General features: G+C 51.8%; 1 long non-coding RNA gene and 1 other non-coding gene across 2 annotated transcripts in view; both read right to left on the minus strand.

The window, feature by feature from the left end:
* Positions 1-271: 271 nt before the first annotated feature.
* LOC142003801 (uncharacterized) overlaps positions 272-24,155 on the minus strand; it is a 35,027-nt gene continuing 11,143 nt past the window's right edge. The window contains exons 2-3 of the long non-coding RNA XR_012642885.1: positions 4,511-4,648; positions 272-2,232 (exon numbers count right to left, since the gene is read on the minus strand). This is a non-coding gene — a long non-coding RNA (uncharacterized LOC142003801). The remainder of the gene's footprint in view (positions 2,233-4,510; positions 4,649-24,155) is intronic.
* On the minus strand, positions 14,210-14,281 carry TRNAC-ACA (transfer RNA cysteine (anticodon ACA)). The gene has a single exon. It is a non-coding gene; the product is annotated as a tRNA-Cys (tRNA).

The raw sequence follows: 24,155 nt of genomic DNA on the forward strand, positions 1-24,155 counted from the left end.
GGCCCCTCAGTCCCCGTCCTTCCTTCATCACTAACAACCCCCTCCCACCCTGTATCCTTCAACCTTCTTCCTAAACTGTTCACCCACCGTCATTCCATTTAGGACAGTGGTCCCCAAACTTTTTGGCATCATGCTCCCCTTTTGATGCTTGAGAAACCCTCACACCCACCAACCTCTTCTTTATCATCAGTCACCCCCCCTTTTCACAAAAAATTAATTTAAAACACAAAAATTGATATAAAATGTTCTTTAAAATAAAAATAAGCACAAATAGTTTTTCTTGGTCCAAAAATTCAATAAAAATGTAGTTTAATATCAGAAACAATAGAAACAAAATGAAATTTAATGTGAAAGATGCTGCTGCATTTTCTTCAAGTTGGGAAATCCTTGTGGAACTTGAAAGTGCACAACACAAATCACTTTCGACATACAGTTGATTTATTTGTTTTTTGTTTTAGTGTGACTTAAACTTGATACACTTTTTTCACACAGGTGCATTGACAAAAATGGAAGAATAGTATGTAGAGCTGCTCCAACTTTCAAGTCTATTGGGAAATATTTTATCCAAAATTCTTCCAAGCTAGTGTTTTCAAAATGATCTTTTGCACTTGAATCATATTTCATTTCGAGTGCTCAGTCTTGCAGTATTTTCTGGTAATATATGGACATCAGCGTTGAATTGATGGCGCACTAATTTATGAATGGGGTTGCCAGAAAAGTTAGCTGGCAAATAGTGGATGAATTTGTTGGTAAGACAGTCCAGATGAAACACAGTTTTGGTCTTCTCATCCTCTTTACAAAATGCCTGGAAGCCTTCATTTCCAGTGAGTGATGAAAAGGTCAGAAAAGACAAAACGTTGGGTGTCTGAGCTGAATTTTTTTCTGTAAACGCTTTAATGGCATCATGGTACACTAGAATGTTTGCAGCAGTGTTTCCTTGCAGCTTCAAAATGAGGTTGTTCAAAGATTTAAAAATGTCCATGAGGTACGGCAGTGAAAGTTGAAATATTTGGTCTGTAAATGCGTGATATAACTTTTCTTTCTTCTGTTGCTTGAGGAAAATTTCCACTTTGTCTTTCAGTTCAAATAATCTCAAAAATGTGTTCTCTTTGGAAAGCCACCATACCTCCAAGTGAAACAAAAGAGTTTCATGATCTGCTCCCAAATCTGTACAAAGAGCAGCAAAAAGTCTCGTATTTAAAGCACCGTTCTTCACAAAATTGACAGCTTTGAGGGCCAAATTCGAACAGTCACATAGATCACCTGGAATGGTTTAGCAGCCAGCCCGTGTCTGTGTATGATAGTGAGTTGTGGATTATTTTTTTTTTCTTTCAGAAACGTCACAAATCGAGAGCAAGAGCCAAGCATTGCTGTAGCACTGTCTGTGCATACACCAACCTGTTTTCCCCATGAACGTCCATTCTCTCCAAAAAAGGCAGAAATCATATTCATAGCATCAGAAATCTTTGATGTGGTTATCAATTCCTTTGAAAAAAAGCAGTTCTTTCACATTTGCATTGTTAATGAATCAAATGTAGACAAGCAACTGACAGCATTGTGCTACATCTGTGGTGTCGTAGTGAATTACAAAAAAAAAAAAAAAGAAGAAGCCAACACTGCTTCCACAACTACTTCTGCCAGGTCTTCAATGCGACGTTTCACAGAATTGTCGGAAACCACAATTTCCAACTGTTTTCTCTTGCTTTCAACACCAAACACACTGTCAGCTACTTTCAACATACAAGGCTTCACAAGAGTTTCTCTGGTTATGTGCACTTTCTTGGCTTTAGCAATGCGCCATGACAATTCATAAGATGCTTCTATTGCTTTGGCTGATGCTTGATGAAAAGGTCCAATAGTGTCCAGCTTCATGAGTTTTAAATTTTGAATTTTAGCAGCAAAAAACTTCAGCAAAACACTCTTTTGTGTGTCAAAGTGCTGTGGTTCTCTGTCAAGTATCACCCAAGATGACTAGGTGTAAATGGACATTGTACCCAAAGAACTGACTGTGAAAAACACATTACAAGCAAGGTACGATACCGACTATGCATCGTGCTCTGCAAGAAACTGAGGAACCACTTGATCAAAATCCTTCACAATAAACAAAAGATGATTAAAAATGAACTCTCTGAACTTGAAATTCTCCTCAACAATCAGGCATCCACGCAAGATCCCCACAGAACGAGACTTTATTTGTACTAGCCAAAACCTTATAGGACACACTTCCACTTCCTACAAAAAAGAAAAGAGAATAAATTTTCTAAATTACTTCATACTTCAGGATGCTACAACTACATTAACAACAGCTCAACTAACAACATTGTTTACCTTTCCATCTACCAACTCAGCCCAGCAAAAGAGTCTCTCTTATCCCAGGTCTTTCCTTCTGCCCCCACAAACTTAATACAATGCTGTGGTGAACTTGAAGCCTTTCACTACCTCCAGCTAAAGAAATTCTTCCAACACACCTATAAACAACAATCTGATTCTCTCAACCCCTCCTACCAACACCAAAAGAAGACAAACTCTATGTGGACTCCCCAACAGTAGTAGTGAAAGTCTGGATTGTTGCATACACTGCTTCCACAACAGTGCTCAGACTGACCTTATGTGCAAACAATGCCAAATGAGACACAATCTCAACTATGCTGTTCAGCGTCTCAAAAATAACTGAAACATTATAATCAAACCAGCTGACAAAGGGGGTGCTGTTGTCATCATGAATAACTCAGACTATGAACAGGAGGCAGCCACAACTCTGTAAGGCCAAATTTTACAGACCTCTCTCTGCTGATCCCACTTTGGGATTCCAAAAGAAATTACAACTACTACTTAAGGAACTCCCTGCTGCTATTACTATTATTATTATTATTATTATTCACTCAGACACATCAGGTGAGCCCCAACCTGAATTATTCTACTTACTTCCCAGAATCCACAAACCTGGAAACCCCGGACACCCTATTATTTCAGGTATTTGCATACTTACCACGGACCTATCCATTTATGTGGACTCCCTCCTCAAACCCTATGCCACCAACCCTCCCAGCTATCTCTGAGATACCACTGACTCCCTGAGGAAATTAGAAAACATTGGAAAAGTTCCTGACAACACCATCCTTGCAGCCATGGATGTAGATGCTCTGTACACTAATATTCCACACAAAGACGGATTACAAGCAATCAGGAATACCATCCCTGATGTCACCACAGCCAGACTGGTGTCTGACCTCTGTAACTTTGTTCTCACCCACAATTATATCTGACTTGGGGACAACTTATACCTCCAGATTAGTGCAACTGCTATGGGCACCCGCATGGCCCCACAATATGCTAGTATATTCATGGCTGACCTGGAACGACTCCTCAGCTCTCGTCCCCTGTTACCCCCCTCCTCTACTTAAGATACATTGATGACATCTTTATGATTTGGATCCATGGTATAGAGATTCTAGAAGAATTCCACAGAGACTTTAACAATCTACACCCCACCATAAACTTATGCCTCGACTACTCCATGCGAGAGAGACATTTTCTGGACAAATCAAGGATGGCCTGATTGGTACCACACTCGACTGGAAAACCCTGATCACTATACTTACCTACAAACTTCTAGCTTCCATCCTGCACACATAACTAGATCCATTGTTTACAATCAAGCCCTTAGGTACAATCGCATTTGCTCTGAGCCGACTGACAGAAACCGAAAACTACAAGATCTTTACCAAATATTCATAAACCTGAATTACCCACAAGGAGAAATAAAAATCAAATCGACAGGGCCAGACAAATACCCAGAGACCAGCTACTACAAGATAGGCCCAAAAAGCCAAGAACAGAACACCACTGGTCATTACCTACAGCCCCCTACTCAAACCACTGCCATGCATTACTAAAGACCTACGACCTATCCTTAATCAGGGTGCCACACTCCAAAAGGTGACAGGCTGTTCTCTCCTACAGACAACCTCCCACCCCATGAGGATTCTCACCAACAATCATAGTCTATCCTGCAGGAAAACCAGTCCTGGAACTTTTCTTTGCAACAGGGCCCATCTCTGAAATTGTCCCCTTACCATTTCTGGAGATACCATCAGGGTGATTCACGGAATCACAGGCACATTCTCATGTTCCTCAACTAACATCGTATATGCCATCATGTGCCAACAATGCTGTGTATATTGGACAGACTTAAAAGTTCTCTTCGACAAAGAGAGCATAATGGACATAAAACAGACATGAAACCACTCCTGATTCACAAACCTGTCAGCCAGCACTTTAATGGAGTGGATCATTCTGTTACTAAACTGAAAGTCTGTGTTTTACTGAAGAGGAATTTTTCACAACAATTTGGCTGCTGAACTCTCTTTTATAGTCAAATTCGGTACATTAACAGGTGGTTTGAACCTGGATAGGAATTTTCTAGGTCATTATAGGGGCTCGTCTGCATAATTAGCTTAATCTAATTCTTGTCTACTCCCCCAACCCCTCTGCTCTCTGATTTGCTCACCTTGATAATTTTTTTCTGGTTTGTCAAACTGATTACTGTTTTTGGTTCTCCGTGTTTTTGGTTCTCCATGTCTCCGTGAGCCTGTTCCGGTATGGCTATGGTCTGAAGAAGTGAGTCTGTCCCACAAAAGTTCGTCACCTAATGAGTTATTTTTATTAGTTTTTAAAGTGCTACTGGACTGCTCTTTTTGTTTTCATAGTTGATAGACAAGCACAGCTTTCTCTCTGTTACTAGTTCTCAAGGCGTCATTGAGAATGATTGATCCCATTATTCCCTTTGCAGCCATAATATATTAAAAAAAATCTATAAAAACAATTTTCCTGATTAGGATAAACTTAATGGATTCAAGTTACTTTGATAAATTCCTGCAAATGCTTATTTACTTGCTCACTTTACCTATGTATGCTCATGCTGTCTTATATAACTCACCAAAAGTAACTGCACAAGACTGGGTACCTGCTCCCATGATAGAATAATCCCAAACACTTCCACGAGTTTGCTAGAAAGTTTGAAAAAGTTCCAGTGCCTTGTATATTGTTTTTCAGCTTCCCACCCTACTAACCCAGTACTCCTGCACATCAAAAGGAAAAAAATCACATTTTGAAATATGAAATTTAAAATTTTTAAAAGCAATGGGCTCCAAGCTTTTTACACCCAAATCCCTTTTTAAATGTCAGCCAAGTCCTACAACCCTCACCCACCGCCCTCTCTGTTCCCTGTGGATCGCCCCATGACCCTGCGCAGCCAAACACCTTCCCCTGCAGCCAGGCACCCTACTCTCCACTCTCCAGTTAGGCACGCTACCCGTCCTGCCATTGACAGTGGAGTCATGCTCCCTCAAGCTGCATGCCAACCACGTGAGCCTCAGTGCCCTGCCAACCCAGGGGCCTCCCTACCTTCTGCCAGACCAAAGTGGAACAGAGAGGGAGAGAGAAAAAACAGAAAGTAGGACAGAGAGAGAGAGAGAGAGAGACTTTCGTAGGAGCCATGTGATGGGCTGTAAAAGCTGGATCCTTCCCCATGCTGGATATTTCCCCGGCCACATGAGTGCCAGCTGTGCCCTGACTGGGCTACCAGCATGGCCCCAGAGCTGCAGGCACAGCAGATCAGCTGTAGGCCAATTATGGACCAGTCATGCTAATGACACAGATCCGTCTTGCGGGTGCCTGGTGCAGGCCAGACTGGCCACCTGCCAGAGCCACCTGCCAGCCACCAGAGCTGCCTGTCTGCCCGAGCCATCTAAGCGTCTCCAGCTGCGGGCCAGATGCCCAAGCCAGCTACCTGAGCTGCCTGAGCCCCACGCTGCTGAGCCCAGACCCTCGAGCCCTGTGAGCCCCCCCAGCCTTACATGGCTGACACCAGCTGCTTGAGCTCCACATGTCTCCTGCACAAGCCCCACACTGCCAGGGACAGCAGCTCGAGCCCCATTAGCCTCCTGCTTGAGCCCTCCCCTCGCACTGACAGGGACAGCCGCCAGAGCCCTGCCAACCCAAGCCCTGCCAGCTGCCCGAGCCACGCGTCAGCTGCCCAAGCTCCCTACCAAGTTGCCTGAGCCCTGCAGTGCCAGGGCCAGCTGCCCAAGCCCTGTGAATCTCTGGCCCGAACTGCCTGAGACCCAGCCAACCACCCAAGCCCCACCAGCTGTGGGCCAGCTGCACGTCTGAGCCATCCACTGCCAGGGTCAGCCTCCAAGCCAAGAAAACCTCTAGCCTAAGCTGCTGGCCTTCTGCTCCAAGTCCCTCCAGCCATGGGCTCGCCATCCCGAGCCGTAGGCCTGTGGCCCGAGCTGCCGGAGCCCCAGGAAGCTGCCCAAGCCCCGAGACCAGCTGCCCACCCGAGCCATGGGCCTCCCACTGTTGGGGAGAGCTGCCTGAGACATAAAAGTCCCACGCAAGCTGCTTGAGCCAGAGCCCACTCCCACGAAAACTGTGCAAACCAGCGCTCCCCCCACGAGCCAGAACCCCCCACCCCCTTGCGCGAGTCGCTCACCAGCTGCAGCCACTCTATAAGCCACAGGTCAAGTTCCCGAACCCCTCCCAGCTCCCCCAGCCAGGCACAGCCAGCTTGCCACTTACCTCTCCCCCAGCAGACACAGGCCACACCCCATCCTCCTCTCCTGCCGCCCCCAACCCACACTCAGGCACTCATACACGCAAGGGGGCACTCCCCGTGGGTCATTTTCTAGTGGCTGCAGAGTCGCCCATGGGAAACAGTGTCGCTGAATTCTGAGGAAAGGACTCAATTGGTAGTTAATTTCTTGGAGGTGGGGGGGGATGCAGTCACCTCAGGCACCCCCCACCGCCCCAGAATTTTATCATGCCCCACCCCCGCCCCCCAGAGTGATGCACCTCCCAGTTTGGGAAGCCTTGCTTTAGGATATAGCAACCTGCCCCACACCAGCCCTTCTTCACAATCCTCCAGCCTGCTCCCCCATTCCCAGACTTTGGCAAGATTAAAATCACCAGTTGAGCTCATGTTTGTTTGTTTTTTTTTAATAGCTGCACTTGAAGAGCAATTGTCCAGAGCCCAAGCCACAGGACAAGCTGAGATAAATGTTTCAACCAGCCTTGACATCCTGCTGAGCAAAGATGAGCAGCCCTTATATTTCTGTATTCCATATAACTGGCTATGACGAAGCACTTAGTGCTTTGAACGTCTCATTGGTATTTGATCTAGTTTACTTTACAGGTGACATTCTTCCTCGTTCTGTAAAAGAAACAACGAGAGATTAAAAAAGGCATATTTTAAAAAGTGGAAGTCCAATCCGAGTTAGCTAAATAAGAAGGAAAATAAACATTGCCTAATTAAGTGTAAAAATGTAATAAGAAAAGTCAAAAAAGATTTTGAGGAACAGCTAGCCAAAACCTCAAAAAGTATTAGCAAAATATTTTTAAGTACATTAGACGTAGAAGGCCTGCTAAACACCCAGTGCCCCCCCCCCGCCGAGATACAAAAGAATGATAAAGCCTTTGCAGAGAGACTAAATGATTTCTTTGCTTCAGTCTTCACAGCTGAGGATGTGAGGGAGGGTGACAAACCTGCACCATCCTTTCTGGATGATGAATCTGAGGAACTGCCCCAGATTGAAGTGTCATTGGAGGAAGTTTTGGAACAAATAGAAAAACTTATCCACAACAAAGAACTCAAATGTGAAATGGGAGAATTATTAACTGTGATTTAAGGGCTCTAGGGACAACTCTGGTAATTACAGAAGACAAGGCTAACATCAACACTAGGCAACTTAGTTGAAATAATAGTAAAGAATAAAATTGTCCGACACATAGAAGAACTTAATGGCTGTGTCTACACTATCCCCTTTTGAAAGGACTCCCACCAACTTCAAAAATCTGCCGTCTGCTGCTAGGAATAAGGGATTTTGAAATTTCTGGGGGTCATTTTGAAAAGGGTGACCTGAGAGGCGGTGACCTGCGTTAATTTCAATGTGCTGCGGCCGCCTGCATTCTAATTAGGTGCTGAATAGGTCTTTCAGCGCTTCATTAGTTAACCTCGAAAGGGCCATTTGCATGGCTATTTTCGAAGTTTTGGGATACTGTACGCATAGCCAATTTGTTGGGCAAAAGTCAACAAGGTTTCTGTAAAGAGCAATCATGTCTTCCTAATCTAGCAGAATTCTTTGAAGGGGTAAATAAATATGAAGACAAGGAGAATCCCATAGATGTAGTATACTTAGATTTCCAGAAAGCCTTTGACAAAGTCCCTCACCAGAGCCTCTTGTAAATTAGGTTGTCATTGGATAAGAGGGAAGATCCTTTCATGGATTGATAATGAGCTCATGGGAATAAGGGGACTTCGAAGTAGGCGGCGTCCTTTCGAAAAGGAGTCCCGTCTGGACGCGCCGCGTGGCGGCAAGGAGCGTCAATTTCGAAGCGCGGCTGCCGCCCGCATGCTAATGAAGCGCTGAATATGCATTTCAGCGCTTCATTAGTAAACTTCGAAATGGCCATTTGCATGGCCATTTCGAAGTTTGGGGCACGTGTAGACACAGCCTGTGTGGGGTAAAGGGCCAAGAGCCCCAGCAAGAGACTGGGTTCTACTGCATATGGGGATGGGATCTTGGTAAAGGGGTTTGTCTCTTCTTTGCTAAGATACACTGCAGCTGTCACTGTAACCTGGGGGTAGGTTATGGTCATTAAACAAACCATTTCTATCTCAGACTCTGTGCTTGCGAGGGCGGGGGGGAGAACCGCCTTACAGGCACCCAGCACGGGGGTGAAATTGTCCCAGGCCACTGGGTGGGGGCTCAAGCCAGTTGGTTGTATCCTTGACAGGAAAACCCCCCAGGAGTTCAACCCGGCCCTTCTGGCAGGCATCTGGTATTACTGGAAGGGTTACACTTGGGAACCTGTGATTGTTGGCAGGCTGGTACCCTGTGCTCCTTGCCTCCCTCCAGCTGCTTCATCTCCTGCCCCATGTCTGCCTCTCTCCTCCTCCAGACATCAGCCCCAGCCCTTCTCGCTGCTGACTGCAACTGGCTGCTGGGCCACATGTCTCTGACGCCCCAGAGTGACGAGAAAGGGCCATTCTTCTTTTACAATCACCAGCTGGAGACAAGTAACGGAGATGCAGAGACTGGACAGGTCGGTGGTGATTGTAGAGGAGTATCCGGCCGAGGGAGGAGATAATGGCCCTGGCTGTGAATTCACAGAGTAACTGACACCCTCTCTGCACACACATGTACAATGTGTGCAGATACCATGCGGCTGAATGTGACTCTCAATGATCATCCACCAAACCAAGAGCAAGCTGCAGTTCACAGAACTGTCCCTGCTGCATGTTCAGCACCTGCCCATGCAGCTCAGCACATCTGTGAGAGCAGGTAGGTGACAGGCCCAGCAGCACAGAGGACACCCAGAACCCACCCCTGACTCCCTGTCAGCCCCAACACCTGGGCCTGCCCAGCTTTGCTGATGTTTGGATCCTGTAACCCACCAGGGCGAGCTCAGTTTGTGCTGGGTAGAGTCATGCAGACCAGGCAGGTAAAGGGGCTGGGAAGGACTAAGCCCAGCACCACCAGTCCACCCAGATGAGGGTGTGTGAATCTCACTCCAGGCAGGAGGGCGTGTGGGGAAGGGTTTGGGAGGTGCAGTTGGGGTGAGAAGTGATGTTTGTTTTTCCTCCACAGCCGGGTTTGTTCTGCAAGGCCGAGTGTTGCTCAGGGAGCAAGAAGTCTTGAGTTAACTCCCTGATGCTCTGCCAAAGAGTGTGTTTGCTGCGCATCTTGGCTTTGTGGTCCCTACTTTTTTCTCCCACTCAGTGTGGCTTGTGAGCTGTTCAGGGTGTGAAGTTGAGTTCTTGCTTCGGAGCTGTGAGGAGACCTTTGAAATGGGTTGGAAAGGTGAAGTGAAGTGTGGCACTTACCAGAGCACTGGCTGTTTGCTCACACCTGCTGCTGGAACATCCCCAAGGCCTGTCTATGGACATGGCTTGTTGGTCTGGGGTGTGACCCTCCCCGAGGGTGGGGGAGGTCCTTGATTCGAATCCTAGATCAGCCCTTTTTGTCTGATGCCCTCCCTGGGCAGCTGGTGGCCTGGTGGGTATTTTCCTTCTGGTCATTGCTCAGGGTGGTGGAGCAGTTCCTCTCCACGGGGTAGCTCAGCCTAGGCATTCGCTCTGCCAAGATGAGGCCCCTGTCACTGGCCACATCCCTCCTGTTCACTGTGCTTGCGCCTCTTGCTGGCAGCAGCCACCAGTGCCCAGGCTGTGACTCAGCTGCCTTCTCAGTAACTCGGCATTTCCCATCTTCTGGGCTAAAGGCCCTTCAATTCTCTGTCACTCCCACAGTGAGCCAGGCCGGCCTCTTGTCCCCTGCCACAGGCCCAACCTGTGCTGCTCCATCAGTGGCTGCTGGGCGAGCCCCGGCTCACCTCCCGCAGGTTCCAGCCCAGCAGGGACCCGACACTCAGCACTTCTGGGCTTTTCCCTCCCAGCTCCCACTGCTCCTTCCCTGGACTGCCACCTACAACTGCCCCTTCATTTGGCTCTACTGGCTTTGAACCCTCAGCCACACAAGTGCCTCCCTTTCCCAGAGCCTCTGTGTTACCAGCTGCCATCCCTGCCTTATAGCCCCTTCTGCTCCTGCTGGCAATCAAAAGCTGCTCCCTGCCTCTTCCTCCAGGTGCAGCCTGGGCAGTGCCTTGGCCTGGCCCTCAGGCAAGCCTGGCCTGGGCAGATGCCCTCACACGTTTATCATTTTGTTTGGGTCATTCTGAGGCCTCGGATTTGTTCCAGTCTCTGCGTGTGTTTTCTTGCTCTCAGGGTTTGGTTCTTGATCTAGGTTCTTTTTTGTGGCCAAGCAGAGCAGCAGGGGGTCTGGCAGGCACCTGTCCCAGCCCTGGGAGCCCCAAGCCCTTTGGGGCAGGCGTCACTCCATGGGTGTCTGGTCCCTTCATTCTTAGGGCCCCCTTCTCACCCATGGCGGTGGCGCCGGTGTTAGCCTGGCTCCCTCGTGTCTCGCTTTAGGTGGTTCTGGGCCAGTGCATGAGGCCAATGGACACCAAGCTTCCCCGGCGCACTCACTGCTGCGTGGTGCGTGTGCGCGTGCAGGAGCAGGCGTTGAAGTGTTGGGGGTGGTTAATGATACGACTGTAAATGGTTGTGCAGGGACAGTGGAGCTGTACAGGCCAGAGCCCAGCCTGAGGCCAAATCTCTTTCTGTCGTCGGTTGCTCCCCAGCACCCAATGCAGAGGCAGGGACATTAGCCCAGCACAGGTGCCCACTGAGTGTGTGTCTACAGGACAAGGTGAGCCCAGGGGAGGAGCAAACAAGTGCACAGAGCACAGGGGCCTTTCTAAACAGCCAGACCTGCCCCTCCTGTGTCCCCAGCCAGCCAGCGAGTGGCAGGAAGGTTCCCGGCAGTGCTGGCTGTGGGACGTTTGAAAGAGCAGCAAAGAGCTTGAGTGAGGTGCAGGGTGGTGCAGGCGCTGAACTGCTCATCCCTTGTGCTCCACATGGGCAGGTTTGAGTGAGGTGCAGGGTGGTGCAAGCGCTGAACTGCTCATCCCTTGTGCTCCACATGGGCAGGTTTGAGTGAGGTGCAGGGTGGTGCAAGCGCTGAACTGCTCATCCCTTGTGCTCCACATGGGCAGGTTTGAGTGAGGTGCAGGGTGGTGCAGGCGCTGAACTGCTCATCCCTTGTGCTCCACATGGGCAGGTTTGAGTGAGGTGCAGGGTGGTGCAAGCGCTGAACTGCTCATCCCTTGTGCTCCACATGGGCAGGTTTGAGTGAGGTGCAGGGTGGTGCAAGCGCTGAACTGCTCATCCCTTGTGCTCCGTATGGGCAGGTTTGAGTGAGGTGCAGGGTGGTGCAAGCGCTGAACTGCTCATCCCTTGTGCTCCACATGGGCAGGTTTGAGTGAGGTGCAGGGTGGTGCAAGCGCTGAACTGCTCATCCCTTGTGCTCCACATGGGCAGGTTTGAATTCCATTATCACCACGGCTTTAGAGCTTTCTTCCCACTGAGACCTGTTCAGCGCCAGCCCCCTTCTGCGATGCTGCTGCCGACACGCCCCATCCCTGGCCCTGCTGGGTTCCAGCTCCTCTGCTGGGCAGACTCCAAGCACAACCTGACGGTGTGAGGGTGGGTGGGATGGTTTAATTATCGCTGACAGAGCCCAGCCTGTCCTCTATGTCAGCCCAAGAGTGCCAAACAGACCCCAGCCGAGCCGGGACTCAATCAGAGCTGGGGCATGTGGAGCCTCAGCCAGGCACAGGGAAAAGGGCAGCTGTGACTCAGCTGCAGACAGGGCCATGGGCAGCTGCCTGTGAGGGAAGAGCCTGTCCCCCAGGCTGACTCAGGGGCTCTGGTCTCTCCCAGCTGCTGGGCTGGGCTGGGCTGTGCAGAAGCAGATAATTGCCCTGAGGGACAGAACGTCCAACTCCACCCCCGACAGCAATTGGTGAGTCTGCAGCACCAGGCACATGTCCTCCTGGATCTCAGACCAGACAGGAAAGTTCTGGGGTTCCCCTGTATTACAGCCATGTTGGTGAACCAGCCCATGCAGGGACCATATCTCCTGGGGATCAAATTCCTCAGGCAGGAGGGAGAAGGTCTCACTCAGGGCAGCTGTGGATAAAGGCGGCCAGCCCTGGCTAAGATATATAATAAACCACACAAAGGTCCCATGGAGATTTGAATGCAGTTCACAGGATTCAAAGCCCTGAGGGCTGACCATTACACCACAGGACCTGCAACTAAGCTGCTTTCTGAGCACCTGTGACTCTTGGCAGGCTGCTACCCTGCACTCCTGACCACCCTCCAACTCTTTCACCTCTCAGGACAGTGCTTCCTGCTCCACTTCTGCTGCTCTCACCAGACCTCGATCTCCGCCCTTCTTGCTGCAACTCCAGAGTGACAAGACAGGGTCATTTTTCTTTTAAAGTACCAGCCTGGAGAGAACTAAGGGAGAAGCAGAGACTGGAAAGGCTGGTGGTGATTGTAGAGGGATAGGTGGGTGAAGGAGGACACAATAGCCCTGGCTAGGAATTCACAGGGTAATTGACATTTTCTCTACACACACATTTAAAAGTGTAACCCTTCTGTTAATGCCAGATGCCTGCCAGAAGGGCCGGGTTCAGCTCTTGTGGGGTTTTCCTGTTAAGGATACAACCAGCCGGCTCGAGCCCCCACCCAGTGGCCTGGGACAATTTCACCCCCGTGCTGGGTGCCTGTAAGGCAGTTCTCCCCCCCTCGCAAGCACAGAGTCTGAGATAGAAATGGCTTGTTTAATGACCGTAACCTACCCCCAGGTTACAGCGACAGCTGCAGTGTATCTAAGCAAAGAAAAGACAAACCCCCTTCACCCAGATCCCATCCCCATATGCAGTAGAACCCAGTCTCTTGCTGGGGCTCTTGGCCCTTTACCCCACACACACAGTTACAGGGTGAACCTTCTTCAGTGCAGTCCCAAATCGGAAGCCCACAGATACATCACCAGGGCAATACTAGCTGCCCACTTGTCTGCAGCCTCCCCTTGCTGCCACAGGCCACCCACCATCATCCACCTCCACTCCTCATACCAGCCACCCCCTGTCACCCACCACTGCTCCCACCAGCCACCCACTGGTCTCTGTCATTCCCAAACCCACTGCTTGGGATCACCCTAAGGCAGAACCCTGTGATTTCAGCTCTGCACAGCCTCAGCTACCACTCTGTTATTTCAGCCCCTGCCATCTCTCATACCAGGTTTCACAAACACCCTAGTATCCAGCTCTGTGTTTTTACGAACAAGGAAAATTAGTCAATGCAAATTTATAGCTATAGCACCAGGGCATAGGCAGGGCCAGGGCATTCAGAAAGTTGGCTCAATCAGTACTGCTCTCTTACAATGCTGTAAACCAGGGAGCCTGTGTAATCAATGTCTTATGCAGCTATGGCAACTGCCCTGTCCCCCACAACAACCCAGAGCATTGGTGAGATCTCACAACTCCCGCATTAAGTGTCAGCTTAAACTGTGATTTTACAACTACATGTTTACAATAGACCAAATCTCATCACTGACTTGCTCCCCATTAGGCTTTGCCTGAAAAGGTATCACTATCCACTGGCAGCTAAGGGACAGGTTTATTAGGTCTACAGGTGTTGGCAATAGCAAATGTTGAGGGTTCAGCTCCATTTAAAGAATCCCCAAAGAATAGAAATCCAGAGTGTGTTGGAAAAGAAGAAGCAGTAAGAGCTTTTGGGAGGGAGTGCTTGGACTTGAACCAAGGACCTCTTGATCTGTAGTCAAATGCTCTACTGCTGACCTACACCCCCTTCTCTAAAGCCCCTCTTGATTCACGTATCTTGAGTGTCCTGCAGAACAAACTTTTTCCCAGCTCCTTTCCCTTCCTCAACCCCAGACTGGTTTCACTGACGCACAGATGGGGTTTGATGAAACTTTATTTCTCCCTGTGCATGATGCAGCTTGTCCCCCGCTGACCTGGCTTCTTCCACTCACAGAGCTACAGCCCCTCAGGGAGGCAGATTTCCAGCATATGTGGGACAGTTCTCTCCCATCCACTTGGAGCATCATCAGTGGTTACAAAGAACCAGGAAACAACCTATGGAAGAACACCCACCAATCAATCAGATATTGTTGGGTTTGCCGTCAGTGGCAGTAACTCCTCCCTCTGGCACACGTGGTGATCCAGCAGCCTGGTTCCCTGAGGTGCTGGACAGCAGAGCTTCTTCAGTACTAAAATGTCAGCCCTCGTGACAATATGATGTGTTGTTTTCAGTAGGAAGGTGCTGGGTTGCGTTGAACATTCCCGTACCAGTGAAATTTAATCCATGTAGAGTTTGGGGTTAAAGACTTTCACAATGTCACACATCTTTTAAACTGGTCTGGCAGCACAATTTCCAACAGTCCCTTTTCCAGTCATATTGTCATAGGCATGTTCCTGCTTGGAAAGGTGGAGCGGCCTCAACATAGTAACAAAACTCTCACTGTTGTCCAGCCATAGAGAACCTGGCTCGGTGGTGGAACACGTGACTGCAGATGAAGCTATCCCAGGTGCTCCGGTTTGGATGGTTTTCTGAACGGAAATCCATTTTCATCTCTGGCTCCAGTATGTTGGGGGGTTGCACTGGATGCTTGAAGTGGATTTAAACACTTCACACTTTCCTCTGCAAATGTCCGAACGCCGACCAAACCCGTCCCTCAGCTGCCTCAGTTCCCAGCCTCCGAGGCGCAGGTGTCTGTTCCCATCGATCACACAAAGGTGCAGTGTGATGCACATGCACAGGGCTCTGCTTGCCATGGGCTGCACTGGGCAGGAGACCCAGACCCACAGCCGGGGGGCTCAGGAGTCTGATGCAGAAATGGCCTTGGTGCAGGCTGACACACCTAGGCCATGTCACACTCAGCCAGCAGCAGCGGGGCCTGCCCCAGTGTTAGCCGATGGCCAGGTGATGAGTGGTCTGTGAGCCTATTTTACAGCCGAGTCTTCAGCTGCTGGGACAGCCCGTCCCTTCGCAGCGGGCAGCCAAGATGGCTGACGGATGCCCCCGAGGTTCACCCGAGTCCTTAACTGCTGGGACAGACTGTCCCTTCGCAGTGGGCAGCCAGGGAGGCTGACGGGTGCCCCAAGAGTCTGCTCTGTGGAGGCAGCACGACTCAGTGCCCAGCTTTTACTGCACCTTGCCACTGGCCAGGCTGGTATAGCCAAATGGCTAAGGTTCTTTGTTTGTGTTTGGCTGAGTTACAGCAACTAGAAGGAGTCAGGTTGAAGCTTAAACATGGTTACTATTTATTACAAAGCAGAAATGAAAATCTTACTGCTTACAGAATTATAGAAAGTCTTAATGGTTACAGTTGCAGGAAAGCTGAGATAAAATCTTAATGGTTACACTGTTATTGCTCTATTTACTTAACTACTAGTAGGATGATACAAATGACATGTCAGTCAGAAGAGTTACCCATATGAGGACCAGAAGCCTCAGCCTAAAGAGCTCTTACTATTAAATGTGCACAAAAAAACCCATTGCAGGTATAATTCTCACCGCTATGTCCTTCGATTCCGGCGTAGCCAACGTCGTTCACTCAATCCCTTGGCAAGAACAAATACGAGGAGAGCGTCCCCTGGACCCTCGGGAGGCAAAGACCTTACCCGACCGACAGGTGTAGGTAATTGGAGCTCGGTTAGAGTAGGCTGCCAGGCCCATCTTTATACCCCCTTGGGGCACGTATAGGCTTCCTTATCTGTAAGGTACCAATTGTGCTGGTTCGTCTTTGTGATGCCAGCGCTTACAAGGCAGTTACACTTGTAAGACAGAGATAACTAGATTGAAAGAAATGGGGCAAACTTTCACACGGGCAGTAAAATTCCCCTCCTGGGACAAAAGTGCGGGTGGCTCAATTATCAATACCAGCCAAGGGCAGCTTGAAACCCCGAGGCCGTCGGACGGACCGTTAGCCCTCTTATCGGTATTCTCCCGTCCAGGTCATGCTGACCGAGCACATCTGTGTGTGTGAGGCACCAGCAGACAGTGTTTGAGATTAGCGCATCTGTGCTCTCAACACATTCCAAGACCAGGCTGTTTCTCTGGGCCGTGTGCTCTGAGGCACCGAAGAGGGGCAAGATGGAGTAAAGCAGGGGGGTCTGTCTGGCTACACCCTCCCACCAGCCTGGCGCTTTGGTTTGTTTTCACTCTAATGGTATGTGAGTGTTGGTGAGCAGGGGTTTCTTAGCACTTCCACTGTACCAGACCGAGTTGCTGATCGGGAGCCAGAGAACTGGAATCCAATCAAGCCCTGAGAGGTAGCCAGTGCCTCCAGCAGGGGAGCCATGCAGCATTGCCAGGGAGGGCTGCCCCAGGCTCACCACATCACACCAGCTTCAGAAGTACAGGGGTCTCTGGGCACATTGCCAAGTTCCAGAGCACCAACCGATTCCCCAACCCCTCCAGCCAGTTAAGCCAAAGACCTGGCTCCAGCAGGCGAGAGTCACCCCCATCTCACTCTTACATGGGATGAGAGAGGGAATCAGCACAGAGAACTTGCCAAGGCAGCACCAGCAGTTGCCTCTGACCTTGAGCTCGGAGTGCAGGAAGCAGAGCCCAGAATGGTGGCCTCCAACCCCTCCAGCCAGCGAGTCACCCCACTCTCACTCTCACGCAGGACAGGAGAGGGAAGCAGCTCAGAGAGATGTAGGGCTGTGCCTCACACCAAGGCAGAGGCAGGAGGTGTCTCTGACACTGAACTCAGAGTGCAGGAAGCAGAGCCCTGAACACTGGCACTCACCCATCCCCAGCCGCCCCTCACACCTTTAGCTTATTCCAGAATTATTATTCCAACATGCACTATTTCAGGTGAGAGCCTGTGGAAGTGCACAAAAGAGAGGCACTTGCAACCAGTGTTGTACGTCCACACAGCAGCATTATTTCACAATTACCATTTTCAGAACAGCTCTTTGGGAACAAGGCTGCTGTGTAGACACAACCTAAGTCCCCCCCATCCCTGTGTGCCCAGGCAGAGAGGTGCAAGGGATGGGACGGGCGGCTCTCAGCAAAGCCCAGGTGGTGCGTGAGTGAACTCCTTTACCTCGCTTCACTCAGAAGTGCAGTGAGACTGGAGCACAGAAGTATAAAGAGGGCAGTAATAAGCCCATCCCGGGTTTGTCTGGTAACAAAGGTGCTCAGCACCAAAGTAGTAACCACCAGCACAGCAGCATTTCCCTAGTTTGCAGGACTTGAACCTGCACAGTGAAACCCCAGTGAAACCAGATTCTTAATCCCCCACTTTCACCACTGGCCTCAACCCCTTTTCTCCCCACACTTGGCTTCTGCGCTCAGCCATTGGCCCTTCCCAGAGGTTTGCTGGGAATTTCCAGCACACTGTGAAATCTCGTCAACACATCTGACAACATGAGGCCGTGGTGACGCTGGGGTGGCTGGAGCACAGCCTGCCACCCCAGGGCACTCACCCTGCAATGGGGACAGGCACCTCTAAGATCAGCGCCTGCCAGCACCATGGAAAGCACAGGAAAGCGCCCTGGGGGTCAGACCAAAGGTCCGTCCGGCCCAGTGTCTAGTCGTCTGGCAGTGGCCACGTTCAGGTGCTCCAGAAGCCCAGCAGCAGGTCCCAGTAGGAGCTGAAACCAGAGCTGCCTGTTTACCAGGCAGGGGCTTCACCCAGCTCAGCCAGGGCGTTGACCTCCAGCTAAGTTCTGCTCTGCCCACACCTGACTCCTGCCTGCCCCCACCTGGGCCTGCCCAGCTCCGCTGGTGGCGTTTGGATGCTGTCAGGCAGAGCAGCTGGGGAAGTTTCACTCCCAGAGAGGGGTGACTCATTGCACAGGCTGGAGAATTAGCTCAGTGTCACTCTGTGACTAACACTAGCTGCAATATCACAAACACCCCTCCCGTCCCACCACATGCGCCTCTCTGCCCCTCCCCTGAGCTCCCCTGGCCAACACTGCTCACCATGGACCGAGCCCCTCCAGCAGCCCGAGCAGGGGCTGGGCCACCTCAGGGACGGGCAGCACAAGTGTGGGAAGAGGAGCAGTACAGGCAGGAACGTGCCCCCCCTGGGGAGTTATCTGGGCCTGTGGTGTTGCAGTACCAGGGCTCCAGGGAGGGAGCCTGTGAGGCCCGAAGGACTGGGGAGAAATGGGGAGCAGGGGAAGCCAATGGAGCTGCTGTGGAGGGCTGGTGCCCTTGGCAGGGTGCTCCTGCTGCCCCTTGCTGGCTGAGGTGTGTGTTACAGAGCTGGGAATCCTCACCTGGCCCAGGGTGGTGACTCTGTCCTGCTCCCTGCCAGGCTCTCAGCCTCTTTCCTTCAGCTCTATTGGCCTCCTGCCCAGATTAAGGAAAACAAGAAAGGCCCTGCAATGGCCAGCAGGGGGCTGGAACCCAGGACCTTGGTGTTAGCAGCACCACGCGCTAGACAGCTGAGCTAGCCGGCCTGTATGGAAGAGCTTCCCAAGGGCCCTTTTTGGGTATGAGCAACAGGCAGCTGCAGGGCCCCAACCACTGAATGAGATTTGTTCCCCTCCCCCACCAGCCTGGCCTCCCCTTTCTGCGTGTGCCAACGTGTGGCCCACAGGGATCTTCCAGAATGAAACACTTCTCCAGAGGCCCCGTCCTCCTCAGTTGTTAAAAGTTTTTTGCTTTTTACATTTTTAATTTTTATTCATTTAATTTTTAATTCCTCACGAGGGCGATTCAATATCGTAACATAACTGACGCATTTGGAGACCAAAATTCTCTGCAGCAAGACTACAACATTTAATCTCCTCCTCATAATGCCGTACAACTGCTAACTATTTTCTCAGCAGAAATGGAAAAGCCCTGACAGTGAATGAACCCACCCATTAGCTCTTTCCCTAACACAGGAATTTTTTCGTCTTTAAGGTGCGACAGAGCTGCTTGATTTTTGTGAAGCGACAGACTCGCTCGGCCACCCCCTGCGACCTCCCCCCGTCTGACCATCTCCCTCATGGCTCGGGCCGGGGGTCTGCAACCGAAATAGTGAGAAGAGCCATTTTTTGCAAATTCAGTTACAAAACGAATCCTTCAAGAGCCTCAGGGCCTGTGAACCCGGCACCGTCCTGGATACATAGAAACAGGAAATGAAGCCAGACTGGACTTTTGGTGAGCCCTGGTTTCAGAGCAGCGCTCACACAGGCATTGGTACCCGCGAGAAATTTAAGTTACACCCAGCCCCACCCCCACCCCCACCCCACAAACCTCCCCCCACAGCTCCAGGCTTAACCCCTTCAGCCCCAAACCCGCCCCCCGCAAGCCCCCGGATTTACCTGGCTCAGCCGAGGGGCTCTGTGCACTGCGGCTGCTCCCCCTGCCCTGCTTCCACCTTCTCCGCGTGGCTGCGCAGCTCCGGCAGGGCAGGCTCGGCCGCCCCTCCCCCGGCTTTCCTGCAGGCTGACTTTGCCCCCGTTCCCTCTTCTGGGGCTCCCTGCGCTGCTGGTTCCCCCGGCACAGCCGAGCGCTCAGCAGCTCCGCTTAAACACAGCAGCCTCCAGAGCAGCCTCCAGAGCCGCACACGGACTCAGTGGCGCCAGCGCGCGGAGCCCCAAACAGCTCCTTAAAGAGCCGTAGGTGCCCCAGAGCCGCAGGGGCCGACCCAGGCCCAGGTGGTTAGAAATGGAAGAGGCCAGTCACAAACCCTGTTCAGTAACAGGAAGTGAGTGCACTTTTCAACAGTGCAGGGAGCCGGGGTCACAGCCACAGACCCACAGCAGGGGGCTGGTGCGATGCTGAACCACACGGCTAAGCACGGAGACCCCCCCAGTCCCGCTGTGAAGTGGGAGCCGGGTTGTTGTTTCGATTTTGTGTTGCAGATGGTGGCAGGCCTGGGCCCGGTGACTATTTCGCAGTGTCTCACAAGCCCCTCATGAGAGGACACAGCTGCACACCCCTTGAGACGCTCTGTGCAAAGGCTGCATGTGGCAGCACACGCACGAGGCAGGGGAGGCTGAGCCTGCCACGGAAAGGCTGTCTGGGCCTGGAAGAAACCCTGAGGCTGGGCCCTGCTCACAGCTCTGGACACAGACTGGCTGCTGCTGCCTTTAGGTAGCTTGGACCAAAGCTCCAGGCAAGTGGGTGCCCCCGGTACCCGCTCGACTGTGCCTGTGAAATGGTGTCCTGCTCTGCGGTGTGTGTGCCCCACTCCGCCGCCTCTTCTCCCAGGCCCTGCCACTCTCTGCCTCTTCCTCTCCCTGCCCCCACCTCCCACCCCCTCAGGCAGGAAATAGTGACAGGTGACTGGCCTATGGCCCTGGCAGCGCCACGGACAGGACAGGGCTGGGGAGACAGAAGGGGGTCAGTGGAGCCCGAGGGGATGAGACAGGGAGCAGCGAGGGGCAGAAGGAAGGGAACAGTGGCTGCAGGGGGCTGTAGGGTTGGGCTGAGAATGGGTGTGAGGTCGGCAGACTAGTCTGAGATGGGAACGTCGGCTACCAGCCTTCCCTGGGCTGAGAGGTTCAGTCTCACCCTGGATACGACCTTCCCTGCCCTGGGGTGCTGGGCTTAGGAGGTTGTTACGTTCTTGGTCCCCAGCCTTTGGATCAAAGATCGAGCTCAGTTGGGCATCAGTCACCCCGCAGGGAAGAAACCATTGACTGTGGGTCATTTAAGGGCGAGGAAGCAAAGTGCTTTGACCTGCAAGGGTTTTGGTAAATGCAGCCCTACAAAGCTTCTTTTCGCTCTCTCCCCTGACGTGGCAGCAGCAGTGGGGCAGGGTTTCTGCTGAAGTAGCAGCAAAAGAAATTGGAGGAAATTGAAATACCTTCAGGAACTGTTCAGTTGGATCTTCTGCCTGTGTAAATTTAACCGTAACTCGGGCACTACAGCTCTGCACACCCTGAGACACTCTCCAGACACTTGCCCTGCCAGGGAAATCCCCTTCTGCTCCATTCACACAGATCTCGGGGACTGGGCCTCGCACTGTGTCCCTGAGCTCTCAGGCAAACTCTCAGCTCCTCAGCCCTCCCCTGGCGCCCCAGGCCTCTCTCAGTGCTCACCCTTCATTTCTGGGTCTGGGACTGCTGGCCCCACACTCAAACTCAGCGGGGGAGGGTTTGGGTGACTGGGCCCAGCACCAGCATGAGTGGGTGGGAGATCAGGACCCTGAGACTGATGGGCCCCAGGGGCGATGAGGCAAGGCCAATGCTCCAGGTCCGTGTGCTGGACAAGGAGGCAGAGGAAAGAGGAAGCGGGAGGCTGGAAGGGTGGGGGTCCTGCCTTTCATGTGAGCTGCAGTTTTCAGGGTCAGGCAGAGTGGGGCCAAGTAAGGAGAGAGCAGGGACCTGAGCAGAGCTGGGGCAGAGCTGCCTCAGCCACAGACAGCTGGAGAGCAGCCCAGGGAGAAGGGCAGAGCTGGGCGCAAGAGCGCAGAACCAGCCCAGACTGCGCACCTGTGTGGGGGCAGGGCTGTAGCCACCAGTGCAGTGGGAGAAGCCATCCAGGAAGGTGCAGGCAGAGCAGCACCAGTGCAGCAGCAGCGTGGAGCAGGAGCAGGTCACAGCTGGGTGTGGTGCAGAGCTGGGAGGCGGAGAGGGATGCTGGGCTGAGGACTTGGCCTAGGGAGACCCCACCTATTGTGTTAAGGGTTGGTTGGTCAGTAGATCAGCTTTCCTCAGCTGTTGAAAGATGGAGGTAGATACGTGAGTGGTTGTGCACGTCTCCACTAGAGATATTAAAAGCTGAAGTCACGGAGGCTGTGTCTTTACGAACCAAAACCTTCAAAATGCTTCTTTTGAAGTTTACTACTTAAGTGCTGAAATACATCTTGAGTGTTTCATTAACAGGTGGGGGGCTGTGGCACTTTGAAATTGACTTGGCTTGCCCAGATGGGGCTGCTTTTTGAAAGGACCCTGCTTACTTCAAAGTCCCCTTATTCCTCTGAGCAAATGGGAATAAGGCAACTTTGAAGTAAGCAGGGTCCTTTCAAAAAGGAGCCCTGTCTGGACCAGCTGCACAGCAGAGACCTGCATCCATTTCAAAGTACTGGGGCTGCCTACATGCTAATGAGGTGCTGAATACATATTTCAGCATTTCATTTGTAAACTTCACATTGGTCATTTGCATGGCCATTTCAAAGTTTTTGACAAGTGTTGACATAGCCAGAGTGGCAGCTGAGGCCACACAGAGCTGAAATCACAGGGTTCTGCCTCAGGGCGATCCCAAGCAGCATGACTGGTAAAGGAGCAGTGGATGACGGCGACGGGGGGCAGCCCATAGGAGCAGCGGCAGGCGGCCGGAAGGAGCAGCGGCAGACGAGCATTTCATTCTGGAAGATCCCTGTGGGCCACACGTCGGCACACGTATTTTGGAGTCTGCAAGAGCCTTTTCCAGACTCTGAATTATGCACCATATGCTAATGAGGTGCAGGCAATTTGCATCTGCTCCTCATTAGCATCTTCTGGACAGCTCACAACCATGCTGCTTCCGGAAGAAGAGGCACATGAAGACACAGCCGCAGGATCCCCCCGGGCAGGGGCTGCACCCACAGGCTGTCTCTGCTCTGACACAGCCCCGGGCAGGCCAAGGTCTCAGTGTGTGACGGTGAAGGGCAGAGGGAGGGGGAGGGCGGCTGCCAGTGGGGAGGGGTGGCAGGTGTGAGGGGAACCCGGCTGGGCTTGTGGCTGAAGGAGGAGGGGAAAAGGGCAGTGGGGGGGTCGGCAGGGTCTGAGGGGACAAGGGGATCAGGGCAGTGGGGAGGGGTGGGAGAGACAGGATCTGAGGGACACACTGCAGGGGCCCAGGACAGCTGGCCAGGGGCAGCCGGGGCTGAGGGAACCCCTAGCTGGGCTCAGAGCAGTGGGGGATGGGTGACAGAGGCTGAAAGGGGAGGCCAGGCTGGTGGGGGAGGGGAGAAAATCTCATTCAGTGGGCAGGGGCCCTGCAGCTGCCTGTTGCTCATTCCCAAGAAGGCCCCTTGGGAAGCCCTTTCCTCCCAGTGTGGTGAGCTCTGCTGTTTAGAGTGTGGTGCTAATAGCACCAAGGTCATGGGTTCAAGCCCCATGCAGGCCCTTACAGGCCTTTCTTGGTTTCCCTTAATCTGGGCAGGAAGCCAAAAAAGCTGTGAAGGAAAGAGGCTGAGAGCCTGGCAGGGAGCAGGACAGAGTCACCGCCCTGGGCCAGGTCACCATCCCCAGCCAGGGAGATGTAGGCAACAGGTTCACAATTCCCATGAAAGGCAGCTGCTCACTGGGCTGGACACCAGGAGCTGCCTGGCTCTGGGACACACAATGGATCTTTCTGGCACCTGGAGGAAAGTGTAAAATAAGGGACAATGACGTCATCATTTCTTCTCTCCTCCTGCACCTACACTGAAGGCAACAGCAATGTTGGAAAGACAAAGACAGCTTTGATTTGGCCTAACTGGAAAAGCAGCCCAATAAGCACAAACTGCTAGAAGTGATGGGAAGGGAAACTTTCCCATCTAGCTCAGCACGAGAAGATTTAGGAATTAGATGAGAATTTGCCTTTTCTTTCGTTTGTAACAGTTTTGGACGCCTGTACCAATACCACCGCGAAACACACACAACTGCTCTTTGTGTGGGGCATAAATACTTCATAATGGTTCATCTAAGCTGCGACAGTTTTGCTTGATGTCTGGGGAGTCTATGCTGGTAACAAGCACAAAACTGGGCCCCGTGTGGTAGCTCCAGGTTTGCCCCAGGTG

The sequence above is a fragment of the Carettochelys insculpta genome, chromosome 30, assembly GCF_033958435.1.
Source record: "Carettochelys insculpta isolate YL-2023 chromosome 30, ASM3395843v1, whole genome shotgun sequence".
In the NCBI taxonomy this organism is placed as follows: Eukaryota; Metazoa; Chordata; order Testudines; family Carettochelyidae; genus Carettochelys; species Carettochelys insculpta.